The sequence below is a fragment of the Rhodnius prolixus genome, unplaced genomic scaffold (genome assembly GCF_049639745.1).
Source record: "Rhodnius prolixus isolate KJV_2025 unplaced genomic scaffold, Rpr scaffold_1, whole genome shotgun sequence".
NCBI classification, from domain to species: Eukaryota; Metazoa; Arthropoda; class Insecta; order Hemiptera; family Reduviidae; genus Rhodnius; species Rhodnius prolixus.
The window spans coordinates 45,651,865-45,672,422 of record NW_027411581.1 but is presented as its reverse complement, the minus strand read 5'-3'; the positions used below and the strand labels follow the sequence as shown (position 1 = coordinate 45,672,422).

At 33.8% G+C, this 20,558-nt stretch overlaps 1 protein-coding gene across 2 annotated transcripts in view; it reads right to left on the bottom strand.

Annotated features, from left to right (window-relative positions):
- Arl4 (ADP ribosylation factor-like 4) overlaps positions 1 to 20,558 on the bottom strand; it is a 31,402-nt gene that overhangs the window by 8,243 nt on the left and 2,601 nt on the right. Inside the window, exon 1 of one of the 2 annotated variants that reach the window (XM_074140756.1) lies at positions 11,637 to 11,757. The exons of the other annotated variant lie outside the window; for it this stretch is intronic. The gene's annotated coding sequence lies outside the window, so the exon portion shown is untranslated. Of the gene's footprint in view, positions 1 to 11,636; positions 11,758 to 20,558 lie in introns of those variants that run through there. 2 annotated transcript variants of the gene reach the window in all.

Sequence of the window (20,558 nt, the reverse complement as noted above, 5' to 3'; positions counted from 1 at the left end):
CGTGTCGATATAACACCATCAGGCATGTAAAGAGTTATCTCGATAGGCAATTTGATGGGCGTGTTATACGACACAGGGAGCGATTTCTAACAAAAAACTAAGGGAACACGTATTTTTTCGTTTTTTTCTAGCTATCTTAGTTTCCGAGAAAAAGTCGTAATCCATATAGCTTGGGACACCCTGTATATGTATATAATTTATATGTTAACAAAAAGACGGATATAAAGAAGTAAGTAAAAAAAGTAAAGTAATCGCCTATTTTTTCAGGCGGGGCTTAACGTCCAACTACCAAATTAGGTGTCGTGGACGGAGACGACTAGCAAACATACTTGCCTCACATTAAACATTAACTAAATCCAAGGCGTAGACCGTGAATCGAACCCAGTACCACAACACATATTAGCTTTAGCAGGTCTCGCCTCTAACCGCTCGGCTACCGTGGCGCCTATTGAACATAGATTGCTAGTTTAATTTTTATCCCAAAAAACGGTCTTCTTAGTCCCACTTTATGTAGACAATATGTCTCCACTCTAAACTGCAAACCGGTAGCATTTGCACGACTTTTTCTCACCTAAATTTGTTTAAGAATATTTAGGAATTTATTAAAGCGATGAAATCGCTAAAAACTCCCAAATTTTTTCGGTATAACGAAACCTGTTCAAATAAATTTCCATTAAAGTTAGAAGTTTACAAACCTATTCCGTTGCTGCCGCTATTATAGAGTAGCGGTACCTAATATACACTTAAATGGCAAGAAAGTGAAACTGAACCTCCCACTTCATCCACAGAAGTGCCTTAACAAGCAGTTTCCTAGGAATACAAGTAGTAGTTACAGGTATATGTGTAAATGGGTGTACGAAGTTCATAGAAAACTGTAAAGGCAGTTTTAGAGAGTTTAAAAAAACCATTAGTGGGTATTGTGGGCCATCAATGCAAAATGATTGACATCTTGAAGGGACTTCTTGTGGCGCCACCATCTCCTCAATTTTAACGGTATCTCAATCTTAAATCGAACATAAAATCTTCTAAAAACCTCAAATCAATTTCCTGTGAAAATAAATGTTTATATAATGGAGGTTCTTGGAAAGTCTTTAAAGTGTTCACTCTAACCTCTAGTTAGGGCAGGCCGGACGAATTGGCCTGGATGTGCTCTAGCAAATCTTAATAGGTCTGGAACCGATCCTGCACTGACTAAATCTATGTCTGCAGCAAATCAAAGTTTATCTGAGGGCTTTCCCCGGCACATAAGGCCGATTTGCTTGGAGTAGCTCTAAGAATTATGACGGGTCTATTGACTGACTAGCCACTGCAAGCTGAGCCTGCTTGGTCTATTGGTCTAGTCGAGCACAAATATTGTAGGGAGTCAAAGAAGATACATCGCTTCCTTATTTAGAATTCATTCAGTTAACAGGAATACATCACTCTACTTAAAAAAAATTAAAACAAAAAATCGTCCAGTTTATAAAAGTAAAGTTATGCTATTATAAAATCAATTTCAAAGTTATACTAATTGATACTAGATATACCGTAAAGTTATGAATAATTTGCCCTTGAGTCTCCCAATTTTTTATTTAAGAAGAAGAAAAATAAAATAAGGTTACTACCCTTTCACCAAGATGTAACCTCATTATTAGTTCGAGTCTCCTACAGCTGAGATAGCGGAATGCTGCTATGAACAGAACTGCGCTAGCTAAAGAGAAACCAGCGAACAAGCCTCTCCCATAAAGGTTTATCTTATTTATAAATTACCTTAACTTTTTCTTTTTATTATTACCATCATGTGCTGCAAGAGATTTTATTATCTAGTTCTTCTTCACAATATATGTAGTTTATTGACTATAACATTCTGAGTTTTCTACTAAGTGAAAGTTAGAGGACTTACATCAAGTTAAAAAGTAACAATGCAGGTATTAAAATGAATTTCTATATATTTTTAAATGAATATTCATCACTGATGTAAAAATATTATCATTTTTTTTTAAATTACTTTTTAAAAAAATTTTGCATACTAAGTATGGATAAAGTGAAGTAAAGTAATTGCCTATTTTTTGAGGCTGGCTTTACATAGAACTACCAATTAGGTGTCGTGGACAGAGGCGACTAGCAAACATACTTTACTGTGAATTTCTTTTATAAACCTTTAAATAAAATCCAAGGCCTAAGACCGGGGAATCAAACCTAGTATCACAATACATATTTAGCTTTGCCAGGTCTCTCCTCTTAACCGCTCGGCTACCGTGGCGCCTACTAAGTATGTATATAATACCACTAAATACAGTTAAGTTCAGCTGATAATTTTTTTTTTTTTGTATCTGAATCATTCACAGACTCCTAATGATTCATGCTGGTTCTAATGATTAATCTCCTGCCAAAATGACATTTTTTTTTAATAAATAATAATTTCCTTCAGTTCAGTCTTCGAATCTAGTTATACATTAAAGTAAAGTTTATTGTCGTCCTAAGGCAGTTTAGAGAGTGGCGTGATTCTGAAATTCCCACATTATCTAAAATAAGTTTACTTTAGAAATTCTTATAGTTTTATGAAAAGATGATAGAGCAGCAACAAATAACAATCAAGAAATTACAATAACAATATTAAAAATAAATAATAATGACAATCTGTATTCCGAAAATATAGTCCATCACAAGCGGCCCCTGCCTTATTTAGAGAAAGAATAGATTCAATTTTGAAGTTATCTATTACCAACAAAAAACATTGATCTAATTTTTTCGCAAAACTATTTGAAATAGAAGTGATGTTTTGTCACGTAAAATAAATAGCATTTCATTTAATATATTTTATTTTCCTACGCTTCCTTACATTTCTAGATAATTTAAAGGTCTTCATTAAACTAGAACTAGAACTGCTGGGCAACTAAGATAAGCTTGGTTTTTGGTAGCTCCAGTCTCTTGCAGAATCAAGATTTATTGTCAAGGTTTACTAAATATAATTGGGCCAACGTAAAAAGAGAGAGAAACCTAAAAAATACCTGTTCTGTAAGTAGCATTTCCGGTGAAGTAATTCTGAGTAGAATAATTCACAAAAATCAAGTGGTAGAAGAACAACCTTTGATGACAAATCACAAAGAATTTCCTTTAGTTACTTTTTTAGAAAATAACAACTAGAACTTCACCATAATTTTTGCTAAAATGCAATTCTCTTTAGAGGACAAGTCTAATATTGTTCTCACGATGTTGATAGAGTCCCAAAATAGTAGTTTAGATATAAATGACTTCTTCGAATGACTTCTTTCGACTACTTAGATTTATTTTTGGTATTTTTGTATTTTGATTTTAGAATATTTCAAATTAACGAATTTTAACTATCCTCCCTCAACCTGACAAGCAGTTTATTTAGTTGCCAATTTCTTATATGGGGCTAGCGATCATCTGAACACTGTGCTGCAAATGAATTGAAAGTTGAAATCTCATTTTTTTAGGTTACTAAACTATTTCCTTATTTAAAGTCACTTCAATAAATTTACAACATAAAACTATGATAATTGTAACGGTTATGTAAGGTTAATGTAGTGGGTGGTACTATTTGAAAAGAAATAAATAAAATAGTAATTTATTTAGAATAGGTAATTTTGTAAGGTGATTGAGAAGGTTTGGTGGAAAGGTGAAGGTTACCTTCACAGAACGCTAGTTTCGTCAATTTTGCTCTGTTGGTTTATATTTTAAATTTTTTGTATAGAGAAGAATCAGGGAGATAGATCACTTTTTTCTAAACAAAAAAATTACCCTTAGAGCCTTTATTTCAACAGATGTTCTCTCCTTATCTAGGTGGCACAAACAAGGACACTAAGTGATAATAAAATACAAAAATATTCAGACGAATATTAAAATCATCTTGGTGAGTTTATTGGTTCTTTAAGGCAGTCTACTCACTCACAAGAATCTGCGGCCATAATGGCAGTGGTTATGTTTGTATTCTATTTTATATATTTTTAAATAATGAAAATTAATTAAAATCAAATTTAGTGGTAGGTACTCGGTATATGATTTTTGGATGCGATACAATCTTCGGAGAAAACTTTTCGAGAAAAATCGTAAAAAAACTGAGAGATATATTTAAAACAAAAAACGTACTTTCCTGATTTGTTGATTTATTAACGAAAATTTTTGTATCAAAGAGGTGGTTTTTTTTTGCCTTTTTTTTGTCATTGGCTTCCGCCATACAGCCAGCATCGTCTAGGTGCTTATCACTAGAATATCACTCACTCTCCATTCTTACTTATAACATACAGTAGCTTCACACATTCATCCCTCTACTATATACAACTATTTATGTAAGTAAACTACAACTAATGGATGGATCAGTACTCTATATTCCTGCCATCCTTATAGCTTAACCGAAATTAAAATCACTTCTCTATTCATTTTCTTGCATTCATTCTATAACTTTTAAATACATTCATATTTCATTGCTAGCTCTGCTGTAGATTTAAGTACATAGATGTTGCTGGAGAATATTATGTCTTCGTAGCGAAATGGTGCATATGTCGTCAAACATTCTTTTCCTTTCTACCACATAACGTGGTTACCAAAACGGGATGCCAAAATTGAGCTTCCTCTGTTTTTGGTTTATGTTATATTTTATTCATCAGTATTTTTATTTTTATTTGGCCATCGGAAGATTTTTATCATGATTTCAGAATTTGTAATGAATCACAAGACTTGAATTAAGAAAGAGAAAAAATAATTATGCATTTGAAAAATGATTACTTGGAGAATAACGTTAAAGGCGATGTCCGCAAAGGTGCTGGGATTGATTCTCGGCTTGGGATATTATTCAACGGTTAATAAGAGGAAGCCAAAGTAAGTTTGCTGGTCGTCTTCGTCCTCGAAACCTAATTTGGTAGCAGAACGTAAAGCCCGGCATCACTAAAAAAATAGGCAATACTTTACTTTTTTTTTAAATATATAAAATAAAAGTAGAAATTTGACAAAATGAGTTGAACTTGATAAAGTAATAACCGACTGAAAATATGCCCCTCGAATAGGAGAAAAATATTAAGATTCTTTTTCATTGAAGCAATTAGATAAACAGCTGCTTTGAGCAGGTTCTGTTGATGCCCACTTGTCTATAGAACAGGAAAACTGGTTCGGTCCTTTAATCTTCCCCTCCGATGACTAAAAATGGACTGACAGAACGTGTGCTGGTCATTGCTACGGTTGGTGCTTGAATGTGTGGGCGAATCCACTTCAATTTATTTCATTTTTCACAGGGAATTGATTGCACGGTAGCCAATTGTTTGTAGGTTTAGTTTCACTGAAGTAGTTGTTTTTGGAATTCCCCGCAGCTCTTAGAATTAGTTTTCCAAAACTTTAAGCACTATATTTTAATGTAAAAGAAGTATCATTTACCGGATATACAATAATTGAAGAGCTTGGTGCAAAAAGAAATTATCTACAGATTTTTTTTTTTTTTTTTTTTTTTTTTTTCTTAGCGCATCAACAGCTGAGGTTATTAGCGCTCGGAGCTTTTTTCAGTGCACTGCCGGCCTCCGGACAGTGTTCTCTCGTTACAGACAACACTGTCCATCACCGGACAGTGAGCTGTAAGAAGCTCCTAGGAAGAGAAAATCTAAGGGTCAGCAGCTGGATTCGAACCCGGGACCTCCGCGTGGGAATCGAGTACGCTAACCACATAGCTAATCCCTCCCCTATCTACAGATTTATAAAATTTTTAGTAGGGACAAAAAACTAAATATGCTTAAAGATGTATTCCTTATGTTTTGTCTGCTGTAAGGATTAGTTAATATATTGTGATGGGGTCATTTGGGGCTCACTTTGAACTTTCTAGGGCATTTTTTAAGCTTGATATAAGCAAAAGTTATTTTACAGCTAACTCTTTTTTGCACCAAAATCATAATTTTCAGTAAAACTTGAGTACATACGTATTAAGTATTTTAGTCAACAGATTTCTTGTTTTTGAGCTTTTAAGTGGCATTTTGTGTCTTGTCGAAGCGAATGTTAGATATATTATTATGCCTGTCAAAAAGAAAAATAATAATATCTACCTAATATAAACATTAAATAAACCTAATAAAACAATTTTTGTTTGATTGATGGCGTCATCTTTTCTGTTTGGAGCAAAAAAAGTTATCTGCAGTAGAAAACTCATTTTTGCTCCAAATCTAACCTAGGTTAGAGAATAAGTAATAATAAACCGAGTCTGCAAACTCGTGTTGTGTTTGCAGTGTTCCTTTATGCAAACGAATCTGCATAAAGACTCGTTTATGCACCAAAAGATGTAGAATTGAGCATACAATAGGGGGCGCCACTAAACACATTTTCTGAAAAAAATGTAGATAACTCCTTTTTGCACCGAGCTTTTCAATTATTTGTACAACTAGTGAGGGTAATGATGCTTTTGAGTGATAATTACAATTTACAAAACTATAGAATCATTTGAAAAAGAAACACTAGTAACAATAGAGTAATAATAAATGGTAACCATGTCAAAAACCTTTTTTACATGTATAAATTGTGGAAATTAGAAAACCGAAACGAAACGTGCGGAAAATTTTAGGATAACTAGATAATCTGATTTGATTATTGATATAATTAGGTGCGGGAAATTACTGAAGGTCGCTTTAGAGGAGTAAGGTAAGTTGGTGACGTAAAAAATGGATCGGAAGGCACGATAACAAGTTCTTCCTAGAAGGCCGAAAGAAACATTTACACTACAAATTATGAATCTAAAAATTATAATAAAATGTATTTCTCAACGTGTCAAATCAATGCATTTTTCAATGAATGTCCAGAAATTAATTCAAAGAAGTAAAATATTGTTTCTCCTGGAGTTTCTTTCCTAATAACTGATGCGAATGAAACAGAAATAGAATTTTACCGCAGGATTAACAACAGAAATTGCCAAAAAGAAACCCTCCTTCATCTAATTTGCCATGAAGTGCCGAGTGAAAGTCCACTCATATGATTTCCTCTTTACTCATGTTTGAATGACTAGGCGCTGCCTCCGACCAAAACACTGGGAAGAAAGTGCTGTAAGTGATAAAACTCACAAGTGGCTCCATCAATTCATCCGGAAAGTATGACTTCAATTTCCGGTCTAATTACGGCCATAAAAACTTCACTTTTAAACTGATTTCATCCGCCATATGATGCCTGTTTTCTGGTTTCTGATTTCCAATCATCTCCAGAGATTGAATCATTAGGTTATTGTTGAGAAATTTGCCTTACACATATGGGGGGAGGTTCTAATTTATTCATTCACGGTTAGTGGTTGGTCAAAGAGAGCACGATTTCCCTTCTAAAACTTTATTAATCTTTATAATTATGGAATGAATTTTTACTATTCTTATTTTTAAATTTAAAGAAACGTATCTTGTGCTTTAATTTTTTGTTTACTAATTTCTAGCATTTTATCTGTCTAGTTCAGCGGTTCCCAATCTTTTTTCATTAGTGTACTCCTTTACCTGATTGTTTTCTTAGTGTGTACCCCTAACATATATATACGAGTATATATATAATATAAATAAAAAAAATAAATAATCGTATTCTTGATTTTACGTATTGTAACTTTAAATTAACAGCAAAACAATCTGAATATAATGTGTCTTGTAAAGAACATATACATATGATATGTTCCTATTAAAAAAATCATTTATGAATAGGTGAACATTTCAAACCAATAACTATTGCAGGGGTCGTAAATTGAATCAGCAAAGCGTTAATAAAGGAGAAGTAAATTATATGCGCGCCATGTGTAATATTAGTCAAAACTAAAGCAACATTTTTTCTAATTTTTACATTTTCAAGAAATCATTTAATAATTTTTGATATACAAATATATTTACTTTTAAAATAAATATTGCCGTATCGAATGAGTACTTAATTCTTGTCAATTTATATGTTATTCAGTTTTATTATAATAATTTTGTAATTAAGTTGTAGGAATCATTTATTATATAATTTTTTTCTCATTAATAATATACGAGGGTCGTTTGAAAAGTCCGTGCAAAGTCAGAGAGATAGCACCACTGGCGCGTATCGAGGTTATGTTTAGTTAGTAGCATCTCCTGGAAGGACACACACCAAGTTTCAGCCAGATCGGTCTATTTCTTTGTGTTTGGCATTCGTTTGAATCGAGGAAGTCGAGTGATTTTCAAAAAATGGACGAAAAAGAATTTCGTGTGTTGATTAAACACTACTTTATGAAAGGCAAAACGCCTCAGGAGACTAAAGAGAAGCTTGATAAACATTATGGTGACTCTGCACCTTCGATTAGAACAGTTTATAAGTGGTTTCAAAATTTTCGGATTGGCCATATGGGCACAAGTGACGCTTAACGTTCTGGACGCCCTGTTGAGGTTACTACTCCAGAAATCATTGATAAAATCCATGATATGATGATGGATGACAGAAGAGTGAATGCGTGAGATTGCTAGTGATGTAGGCATCTCGAATGAACTGGTACATAATATTTTGCATCAACATTTGGACATGACAAAGCTATCCGCAAGATGGGTGCCGCGATTGCTCACACTTGACCAAAAACGAAATCGTGTGAAGTGTTGCAAGGACGGTTTGCAGCTGTTCCAGAAGAATCCGCAGGACTTTAAGCGTCGTTTCGTCCCTGTGCATGAAACATGGATACATCACTACACTCCTGAGACCAAAGAACAATCTAAACAATGGGTTACCAAGGGGGAATCTGCGCCAAAAAAGGCGAAGACCGTTCCTTCGGCCGGAAAGATTATGGCGACTGTCTTTTGGGATTCGCAAGGAATAATCCTCATCGACTATCTGGAAAAGGGTAAAACTATTATAGGTGCATATTATTCATCGTTATTGGACCGTTTGAAAACCGAACTGCAAGAAAAACGCCCACGATTGGCCCACAAAAAAGTCCTTTTCCATCACGACAACGCACCAGCTCACACCTCAGCAGTTGTGGTCGCAAAATTAATGGAAATAGGGTTCCAACTCGTTTCACATCCCCCCTATTCTCCAGACTTGGCTCCCTCGGACTACTATTTGTTCCCCAATATGAAGAAATGGCTGGCGGGAAAAAGATTTTATTCAAACGAGGAGGTGATTGCAGAAACGAATGGCTATTTTTCAGACTTGGACAAATCCTATTATTCGGAAGGGATCAACAAACTAGAGCAGCGTTGGACGAAGTGTATAAGCCTAAAAGGAGACTATGTTGAAAAATAAAAAAGGTTTACCCCAAAAAATTAAGTAGTTTTTATTTTTTCAAACGACCCTCGTATCTGTATAATTTTTATATCTTCCGCCATAATAACTTTTTTTTTTTGCGTACCCCTAAACAATCTTTCGCGTACTCCTAGGGGTACGCGTACCCCAGGTTGGGAACCGCTAGTCTAGTTTATGAAATGTCTCACCAATTTAGACAGTTTATGAAGTCAATATCACGCAAAATCTTTTATAAAACTGTTGTCCTTGGTCCAATTGTTCCGCAAAAGTATATAAATAAAGAAGCCTGTTACTGTTGTAATTCAGGCAGCACTTTTAGTGACAAACACATCTTTTCCTTTTTAAAAGAATAGGGCTGTCTATTCTCTGAGAACCAAAAGATCAATTTCCCTGGCTAAAAAAGATTCAGCTTAAAGTATGAGAACCATGGTATATATAAAGTTCGAAGAGAATCACTGGAGCCAATATCGAAAAGTTGCACAGTTCCAAAAAGTTGGGGAGTTCTCTGAGATTTTTTGTTTTTCGAGATCTTTTTTTTTTTTTTTAAAAAAAAAAACTACATCTAACTTTGGTGACTTCAACTTTGTATTTCTTCTTTGACTCCAACTTCCGGTATTTGACAAGATACCAATAGATCCCTTTTCTAGGACTATAATCTCAAATTGAATTTATATAATGGTGCTTTAAGCAAATAATTCATCTTTGTCACTACCTGTGTGTATCTCAAAACTAATGGATACTTATAGAAAATGAATGCCAGCAAGAAAAGATGTCAATGTCGCAGCGGTAATTATGAAGTGAACTACAGCAAAAGGAGTGGGGGACAGGAGAACAGTACCTTGGCTAGAGCACGTATTGAAGAAATAAGAACATAAACATAATGCGACAATTACTGGATCTGTAGATAACTAACATTTCGTATAATGTCCGACTGCTACGTGACATACCACCAAAATTATGATGTTATGGCCAATTTATTCATTGGAACATGATTTACACAGATAACGTGGCCTCGATGAGATCGTATTGTTTCAAATCAAACATTTCCTTGCTCACTGTAAAGTATACCTATAATGCACAATTGAGGACATTTTTATTCAAGAAATGTGAAAATTATTTGTTTTGTTTTTAAATAAAATGAAAATACTCATACTACTGCCTCTTACGAACATTTAAAAGAAATTACTACGTTCGAATCACATTTTACTAGTCCTGTTTTCAATGAAACTGTCCGCTTAGATTTCTAAAGTAGTAATGGCTTTCATAAATTATTGTTTGTTCTTTTCCTATCTTAAAAAGTAATCCTGAAGAGAGGGTAAAGTAGAACCTCCCCATATGTGGAAGGCAAATTTCTCACACAATTCAATCTCTAAAGATGGTTGGAAATCAGAAACCAATCAGAAACAGGAAAAAACAGGCACGTTATGGCGGATGAAATCAGTTAGAATTGAAGTTTGTAACGATTCTACAATTAGTTAAAACAGTTTGTTAAATTTGGGATTCATGTTTTATTGAGGGAACTGAATTCGTGTAAAATTACCATATTTTAACAGATCTGCTACCATGAACAACTACCTCAATTTTGCGTACAGTAATTTTGCGGATCTATTCAAGGTCTAAACTACTGTAAAACTAAGGTAAATCTTCGATTACTTCCTGTGTTTTAGTTACGTTTTTGATTTCGATTTCCTAAACTTATCAATGTACATTTCTAAATCCTAAGATATAGCATGTATAGTTAACTAATAGCAAAGATATAAAATTTTAATCGCATACGAATGCAATGGTTCTTTTAAATTTTCGATTTATTAATATTCTAAGGAACTAGTATTAGCAATTCTAGGATGTTTCTTGAGTAGGCAAGAAAAATAACCACCTGCGGAGTTTGAAATTCTAGTGATTCGAGAAATGATGTTGCACGTACTGGTAAGAATAAAGGATCAAGATTACAAATAATTAATGGTTGCACTTGAACGTTTTGTTATGTGGCATTAATTTCACAGCAAAATCAATAAATCATCAAGTAGATTTGATCCTAAGAGACCAGAAGTCGATGGTAGAGTGACCTTGAGGGTGTATGTGACACACTATAATAAGTGCGTCTCTTGTAATCGAGTCTGCTTACTTTGACTTGCGACTCAGAGGCAACTGGGCATAGCATGAAGGCTTTTAACCCTTCCGAAGAGCAGAATCCTCGGACACACCACCAGATATGTGTTTGTGGGCCTTAAAATACACTGTCCAATACTCCAGTAAATACTTCTACCCTCACTGAAAATTACACTATGGATTCGTTGAGAAGTAATGGAGTAAATTTAACAGTAATGGTGCAAAGTAACAGATTCGGTCATGTACCTTTTTTGTGTTTTATTCAAGTTAAAAAAAATCATACTTTTAAATTTAAATTGTTTTTCTGAGCTCTAAAGTTTAAAATAAAGAGAACTTACATTACTCTAAACCTTTCGTAGAAATAAGACATATTCTCGTAATTTGGTAGAACACTTCTAAAGATTGAATAAGTTAACATAAATTCTCGTTCGGTTTATAATTTTTAATAATTATAATTTATAATTAATTATTTGAACACATGCTTCAAATTATTATTTTCATGAAGTTTGCAACACTAGCCAAAATATAATTTTTTACAACCGAAAACTAGAATTAGCAGGGTAGAGTAGTAATAATAATAATAATAATAATAATAATACCAGTACGTTTTGGATGCAACGATCAAGAGAAAGGCAGATGCTCTGGAAAAAGCGCATCTTGCATCTATGGCCTCTTTTCAACAATTAAAACCATGAGACGTTTGTTCAATTCCTGTGATAGCCCTGGCGGGAATAATTGTGTAAAACACGAAATGCTAGGTGGTGAAAGCGGAAATCCTCTCAAGATAGTTTATGAGAAGAATCAAGAATGTTTTGAGGAAGTAAAGAGAGATTTATTAGCATTATTAAAACTGGCATTAAATGGCTGTGGGAGCGATAGGGACCAATTCTTCGCAACAGAGCGTCCCAACATTTTGTCTCTTACAGGGACTTGTTGGTGGCACTTTAAAGTTGTACTGGAAGTGAATCTAGAGAAACCGAAAGACTCTTGTCCGAGAATCTATGATGAAAAAACAATCTACATGCCACTCTCCGAAGTCCTAGCAACGAAGTCTGTAAAAAAAAAAATGAAAATCAATGAGCATGAGGTCACAATTGGCGAAAGCTTTAAATACCGGGGAAAATGGTTGAGACAAATATAAAGATTAAAACGTTAATGAGTGCCCTCAGCAGAGGCGGCGAATCATAGAAAACAAAGATAATATTAATTTTAGATGTTTTTTAGCGGGGAGCCTTTCGAATTTTGAGTACGAAGATATATTTGATACCCTGATCTATTCAAAATTTAACAAGAATTTGTCATTGAAAGAAACGAGAATCAATATCCAGTATGGCCCCTAATAAAAGAAAGGTTCCTTTCAACATATACATACATTCAAAAGTGAGAGAATATTTAATGTAATGTCAGAAAAATATGCGAATTACATTACATCTCATATAATTTATAACACTGTTTAAATTAATTTATATCATAACATTGCATAAAAGAAAATGACTTTTTTTTTTATTAAGCAGACTTATACAATATTTAAGCTTGTTGGATAATATTATTAAAATATTAACGCGTTTTAAGCCAGAAATAAGGCAAAATCAGAGAGAAATAAAACGAATTTGAAAAGTCACTTCGTGGTTTTACTTTCATTATTAATACGTAAGAAAAGTATTGCCACCATATTGGTATTATCATTTCAAGTTTTATACCAGGGGACAGTTCTTTTGAGACCCTATCAGGGCCAAAAATATTAACACTTTAAAGAATCGAATTTTATTTATCGAATAAATATTTATAAAATGGCTTCATGATTTTCTTTAAAAGTCATTTCACATTTTATTTATAGTTGCGCAGTCTGGAAACGTTAATTTTAAATATTTGCCAAGTAAATTCGATTAGGGACACTTCAGGGATTTTATTTTAAAATACCATTTTGAAACTGGGCAATGTTACAAATAATTAAATATTTTTTACCATTTATAGGTTAGAATTTCGAGAATTGAAGAAAAAGGAAGTCGTATCAGTGTTTACTGCACCTTTTTATTATATTTTAAAGGCACGACAACTTTTGAGGTCATTATCACCCTGAGCTTTTTTAGTGCACTGCCAAGCTCCATAAAATGTTCTCTCATTACGGATCTGTAAGGGCCAGCTGTTGGATTCAAACCTGAGATCACCAAGTGGGAATTCAGTACGCAAATCACTGAACTAATCCAGTTAATATTACTGGAATAGCTACTTTATGAAAACTTGTTACGAGATAAATTGTGGATCTCATAAATTAGAAGAGGAAGAAGACAATAATAAACTGGAATGTAGAGGAGAGAAGAGCAGAGTGGAGAAATGAGTACAATAGACGAGGAATGTTTGGTAGAAGAATGTTCAGAGCAGAAGAGGTGGATGGTGGTAAGCGGCGATGTAAAGCGAGGAAATAACGGGTCTGCAAACTGGGCGGTCTCCCATTAGATTCATCCCTGTTCCAAAACTCTCTTTCACAACTATTCCAGTCTCCGTTCCTGGCCAAACAACACTCGGTACAGCCACCGTACACCACACTTCTGTGTTAGCACTAAGAGCACCACCCTTGGGAACACGCCAATCGCTGCAAACACAAACACATACATTGTTTTCTCTTAATGCCAGAAGCGTAACCTTGATTAGTTTATTTGAGTAGAATTTGGGTAGCTGGGCAAGTCTTAAATTGTATATAAGTACAACTTCTCCTGAAGAACTTGTTCGAATATTGGGCTTATCATGATCAACAAGTAGGTCATGGGATCAAAGCTGGGAGGTGCCTTACTGTAGAGGAATTCTCTGTTAATATTTACTAAGACAATAATAAAAAATATATATAAACGATTTTTTTTTACAGGAACACAGGAAAAATTTGCGGGTAAATACGAAACTCTTTTTCTTTTTATGTAAATTTCGCATCGAATTTCCTTAAACAATGTACTAGCCCAGCGTTTCCCAAAGTGTGAGCCGCAGAAAAATTCAGCTGGGTCGTGGCAAAAATTGTAAAAACACAAAAAATCTATAACATTTTGCTCTAAATTTAATATTTTTCGAAACTTTTTCAAGTACTGCAGGTGGCAACCCTTTACCAACGTTTCCTACCGGACCGTTTAAATTCGAATGCTCTGATTGGCTGATTTCGATTCGTCATTCAGTGCCTTCTGTCGATATTGAAAAGGAAGAAATGCTTAATCTTAGTGAACAAGAAGTTGATAATTTAATTGAAATTTCATGCGACACCGATCTTAAGAAAGTGTTTGAAACTGTACCACTAATTAATTTTTGGTTGCGCTGTCAAAAGGAATATCCAAGCGTAAGCGAAAAAGCGATACAATTCTTAATGCCTTTTGTCACCACTTATACGTGTGAAACTGCGTTCTCAGCCTTGGTGTACTTAAAAAATAAGTATCGAAACAGATTGGATGTCGAACCTAATTTGAGAATATAATTAACATCATTAAGTCCTAATTTGAAATTATCGGGTTGGCAAATAAGTTCGTTCGGTTTTTATTTTGGTACAGATTCATTCCGATTTTCTTTTTTTATTTTCGGAGCAAGCGCAGAACTCGATTGTTCATTTGAAAGATTATGTCAAGCTTAACCTTTCTATGGATTTCGGTTTAACAAACATTACTTTTGTGCTTGCTGCTGAGCTGTAAAGATGGAAGAAAATAAAGTGCATTTTCGTCATATTTTCCTCTATTATTTTAAAAAGGGCAAACGAACTGCAGAGGCTCATAAAAAGATATGTTATGTTTATGGTGATGGTGCTTTAACAGAACGCGTGTGCCAAAAGTGGTTTGCCAAATTCCGTTCTGGAGATTTTGACATTATTGATATGCCCCGCTCCGGTCGCCCGACCGAGATTAATTCAGATGATGTCAAGGGCGTAATCGATAAAGATCCATGCCAATCGGTGAGAGAGATAGCAACAGCACTTAACATATCCTGTACCAGCTCCAAAAATTATTTGTGCCGGCTGGGATACGTTTCTCGGCTCAATTTTTGGGTATTGCATGAATTGACCAAGGCCCACTTAGCCACTCGCATATCCATTTGCGATTCGTTGCGGAAACGTCAAAAAAATACCCATTTTTAGATCGGATGGTAACGGAAGATGAAAAATGGATCGTCTACGATAATGTAGTGCGTAAAAGATCATGGAAGCACTGCAGTGAGCCGCCGCAAACAAGCTTGAAGGCGGAATTGCATCCGAAGAAGATTATGCTCTCCGTATGGTGGGATTATAAAGGTATCATCTATTACGAGCTGTTACCGTCAGGCAAAACAATTGATTCAACCGCATACTGCTTGCAGTTAACTAAATTGGACCACGCAATCCGCACAAAACGTCCAGAATTGGCAAATCGCAAAGGTGTCGTCTCGGAATAAACTGCTGGGATGTTTTGCCTCATCCTCAGTATTCACCGGACCTGGCACTTTCTGATTATCATTTATTCTGATAGTTGCAGAACTCCATGAAAGGAAAAACTTTCGATAATGAGAAGACTGTCAAAAAACATTTGGATTGATTTTTCGACGATAAGCCACAGACGTTCTACGAACGTGGTATAATGAAGTTGGTGGAAAGATGGCAAGAAGTTATCAATAAGAATGGTCATTGTATAATTGATAAAAATTTATTCTGTGTATCAAAAAAATTGATATTTATTCCACCCTCAAAAAACCGAACGAACTTATTTGCCAACCCTATACTATGTAATGAAAAATAACATCATCCTTCGCACTAAGGTCAAAATATGTAAAACAGAATTTACTTTAAGTTTTAAATGAAGATAATGGATTGTCTTTAATTACTTATGTTTTTGTTATATAATTATTTTGCAATTTTTGTGTATGAAATAAACAAACAAATAACTTGAATTTTGATTTTTATTAAAAAATAAAATTTGTTTTGTAAATAAATGTTTTTTTTAAAAGGTGGGTTGCGAAAAAATTTAAAATCTCGTACCGGGCTGCGGTCAAAAAAGTTTGGGAAACGCTGTACCAGTAAATCATTCTTTTATATATAAATAGTATTTAAAAAATTCCTCTAATAATGCATGAAAGCAGTGTTACGTTTATCCAGAATTGACGGACTAATTTTCTGTCTGAACACAGTACAGATCATTAAAATTTATTACAGTTTTACAGTTCTAATTGACTATGTATAATTTAAGGGTTTTGTTTTACTTAAAACTATTCATAATTCCGGTAATTATTCCATTTTAAACTTCTGTCAGAATTGCGATACTTCCAGAAAGGCAAGGTGTTCCAGAAAGTAATATCATTTTTTTTTTTTTTTTTTTTTTTCATGAACATTTCGTTTGGCTAAATAGAATCAGTGAAGTTATTTCGTTCTCTGAAGAAACTGGCACAACTGCTGTATTTATCTAAATATATTAACATTCTTGATAAATTTCCAAGGCAGTTTGAACAGTTGTCCTGATCGTCAAAGTAAAAAAAAATATACATTTACAAATATATAATGTTTTAAAATATATTGAAGAATGCCAAGATTTTTTCCTTCAATTCATACACTTCTAGTTATGTATGGAGAATTAAACATATTAACATTGAAGACTGAATTGACTTTTATTTTATTTTATTTTAAACTGGATGTAACTGACTTTCTAAGATATTTGTAAGATAAAAACGTATTTTGAAGATCTTGTTAACATGTGCTGCCAGAGAAAGACCAGAGAGAGTTGAAAATTATTTCCAACTAGTTAACGGGACAATTATTTGAAATAAAGATTTTTATGTTAAATCACTTATTTCAAATAACTAGTAAAGTAATCGCCTATTTTTTCAGGCGGGGCTTATCGTCCAACTACCAATTAGATGTCGTGGACAGAGGCGACTAGCAAACATACTTTGCTGTAAATTTCTTTTATTAACCATTAAATAAAATCCAAGGCCTAAGACCGGGAATCGAACCAAGTACCACAGTACATATTAGCTTCGCAGGTCTCGCCTCTAACCGCTCGGCTATCGTGGCTAAATGTGAATCATTTTATATTTATTATATATATGTATGTATTTTTTAAAAATCATTTATTGAAATTTACAACTCCAACGATTGTTAATAATTTAATAAATATAATTGACATTTTTAAAATAAATAGAAATATGGTTAATTTTATCCGTCAATAGCTCTCATATTTTTCTTATACCATACCAATTCGGATATTCAACTCTCATCAGAGGATTGGAATACGGAATTTGACTTCTACTTATGTTTCTATCACATATGACACTTGCTTATTGAGTGAGAAAGATTAATGAGGTATGTATGTGAGATACCTAAAAGTTACTAATCCAGTTTTTAAAAATATTACAATAAATCTAATAAAAATTAACATGTATTAAAGTTTTATGTGTAATCATAAGGAATCATGAAGTTAGAATTTCATTTTATGAGAGGGTGCGCAAATTTGAACGGGCAACACTGAATCATTTGGTTCATGTTTATGCTTGCTAGTAAAAATAGTTAAATTAAATACACATGTATTCATGGGATGGTAACTTAATGCGCGAACAAGTACACTTAAAAAGAACACCGCTAAAGAGTTATAGTAGATGCAACATGCACGTATAAATGTGTAGCTAATTTGAAGTTGATTTTATATTTCTGTAAATTAAGACATCAATATGTGTAGTCATAGACGCCCGAAGACTTTTTCAGTTCACTGCCAGCCTTTGAACAGTGTTTTCTCGTTCAGTGAAATTTCCGGGTTAGTGAGCAATAGGAGGCTTTTAGGAAAAACAAATTTATTAGAGACTTGTGTCTCCAGAAACCGCATTCTGAGTCCTTTGAACTACCCGGAGCGAATCCCTACCCAGCATATCTACAGAAAAAGCTCTAAAAGTAAACGAAATCCAAAACCGGTCAGAAATGAAGCATTGCAGTGACAGATTGAGTCAAAACAAAGTATATTTTTGAGGTTATTATTATTTTTTTTAAAAATAATAATTGCCTTTAGTAAAGGCAAGGACTAAATAGGAATTTTAAAGAATAATTCCCCCAAAAAATGTGAATCCTCACACATCTTTGATGGTATTTCAGCAATTTCAGCAATGAAATATTTAGGCCTAAATAATAGAAATACGGATGTATTGAGCAATTGAGCTCCAGGAAGTAAGAGGAGCTACCCGAATCAAGCCATCAATGAATGAAAGTAATTTTACTCTAGGAGGAGCTACCAGAATCAAGCCATCAATGAATGAAAATTGTTCTAATTTTAGAGGAGCTACCGCAATCTTGTCAAACTTCCTAAAGATCGCTAGAAGTACTTCAGGGATTTCAAATAAATCTTTCACATTTAAATCCTCTTTGGTAGGTATATTAATAATATCACTTACAAGTTGTGCCCCTGCTAAGGTGATTCTCTAATTTCGGAAAATTAAATTTAAATTTGTTTTTAATAAATGTAAATTGATATTTAATTAAAATTAATGTTTAATACCATTTTAACATAAATAAGGTAAACAAATTTAATTTCCAAAAACATCGGATTGCGCATCTGAAAAGATTAAGTTGGTTGTGAAGAGCCAGAACAATACTTTTAATGAAATGAGAATTTTTCTTTTATAGTGATGGCCGAACATAAAATGATAAGCTAATATTCATAAAGTTATAATTTTATTGCTTTAATTACCCTTTTATGTTATTACCTACATTAATCACCCATTATAGAGCAATTAATTCTGTGCTAATTTAACCACCATAAAGCTGGACTTTGGCAGACTAATTACGTTAAGACCTGGAGCAATTCCATTATAAATCATTAATCTTAAATCTATCGTTTTGCTCCAACTGACGATTTGTGATTAGTTGCTAATTGGTTTGTAATTACTTTGTGCACATGCGCGACCCCTGACTGGTTTGAATTTAAGTTGTAACTCAAATAATACTTGAAGATTTTTTTTTTTTGTCCTACAGCAGACAAATAAATGAATGCGACCAGTAGGACTGTAAGTACATGGTTTGGTTCTCTGACTCCTTTTGGATTTTAGAGTAACAGCAAATTAATTTGAATTCGATAAGTACAGCTAACTCACTTTGCAAATGCTCCATAACATCAAAACTGGTCAGAAGTTTTGTTCAAACCTATAAATTGTTCCAACTATTTAAAATATTTTCTCAATTTTTCACTGAATATTTTTGGACCCTTTTACAAAAACCGTACTCTTTTTTTTTTTGCTAGAAACCCTATTAGTATAAATGTGTTGGGGAAAAAAATCCTTAAATTTTGCTGAATTTATTACATCCAATTGAATGGGTATATTTTACCTAATATTTATAATAAGTGAGATTTTGATTTCACCATTTTTAATTGTATTGAAAAATTAAATACTAGTATTATTTGCAAATTTAAATTATTAATAGATGAGTGATAAATAATAATTACATCAATGATTATATTATGTAAAGATCGGAAAGAAATAACACAAATTTAAAAGAAAAAGAATTTGAAACTTCAATAAAAAATAGTTTTCTTTTAGGAGACTTTTCCATTTTATCAGCTCTGTCTCATGCATAATTTACACGGGAAATAATTAAAAGGATAAATAAGGCATTTAGAACTGGCTAATCTTCAGATTCTTATCCAGTGGAGAAGGCCTGGAGGTCACTCATAGTCCTTGCGAGTTTTTGGGATATATTGTGTTACTTATGGTGGCCAGCGCACACCTTCAAAAGGTGGCCATATGAGGCGCAATATGAGAGCCCAATGATTTTATGCAGTTTGATGGAGTTTTTGATTGACTCCAAAAAAAATTATTTATAGGACGTCCTACAGTGGCTAGCCTCTGAGCATACTTTTATCACAGATTGGTTCCAACAGACTTCTGACTGGGTTTGTGATTGTACGGAGCATGTCCTGTTCCAACAGACTTCTGACTGGGTTTGTGATTGTACGGAGCATGTCCTGTTCCAACAGACTTCTGACTGGGTTTGTAATTGTACGGAGCATGTCCTGTTCCAACAGACTTCTGACTGGGTTTGTGATTGTACGGAGCATGTCCTGTTCCAACAAACTTCTGATTGGGTTTGTGATTGTACGGAGCATGTTCCGATCCAACAGACTTCTGTCTGGTTTGTGATTGTACGGAGCATGTCCTGATCCAACAGACTTCTGTCTAGGTTTGTGATTGTACGGAGCATGTCCTGTTCCAACAGACTTCTGACTGGGTTTGTGGTTGTACGGAGCATGTCCTGTTCCAACAGACTTCTGACTGGGTTTGTGGTT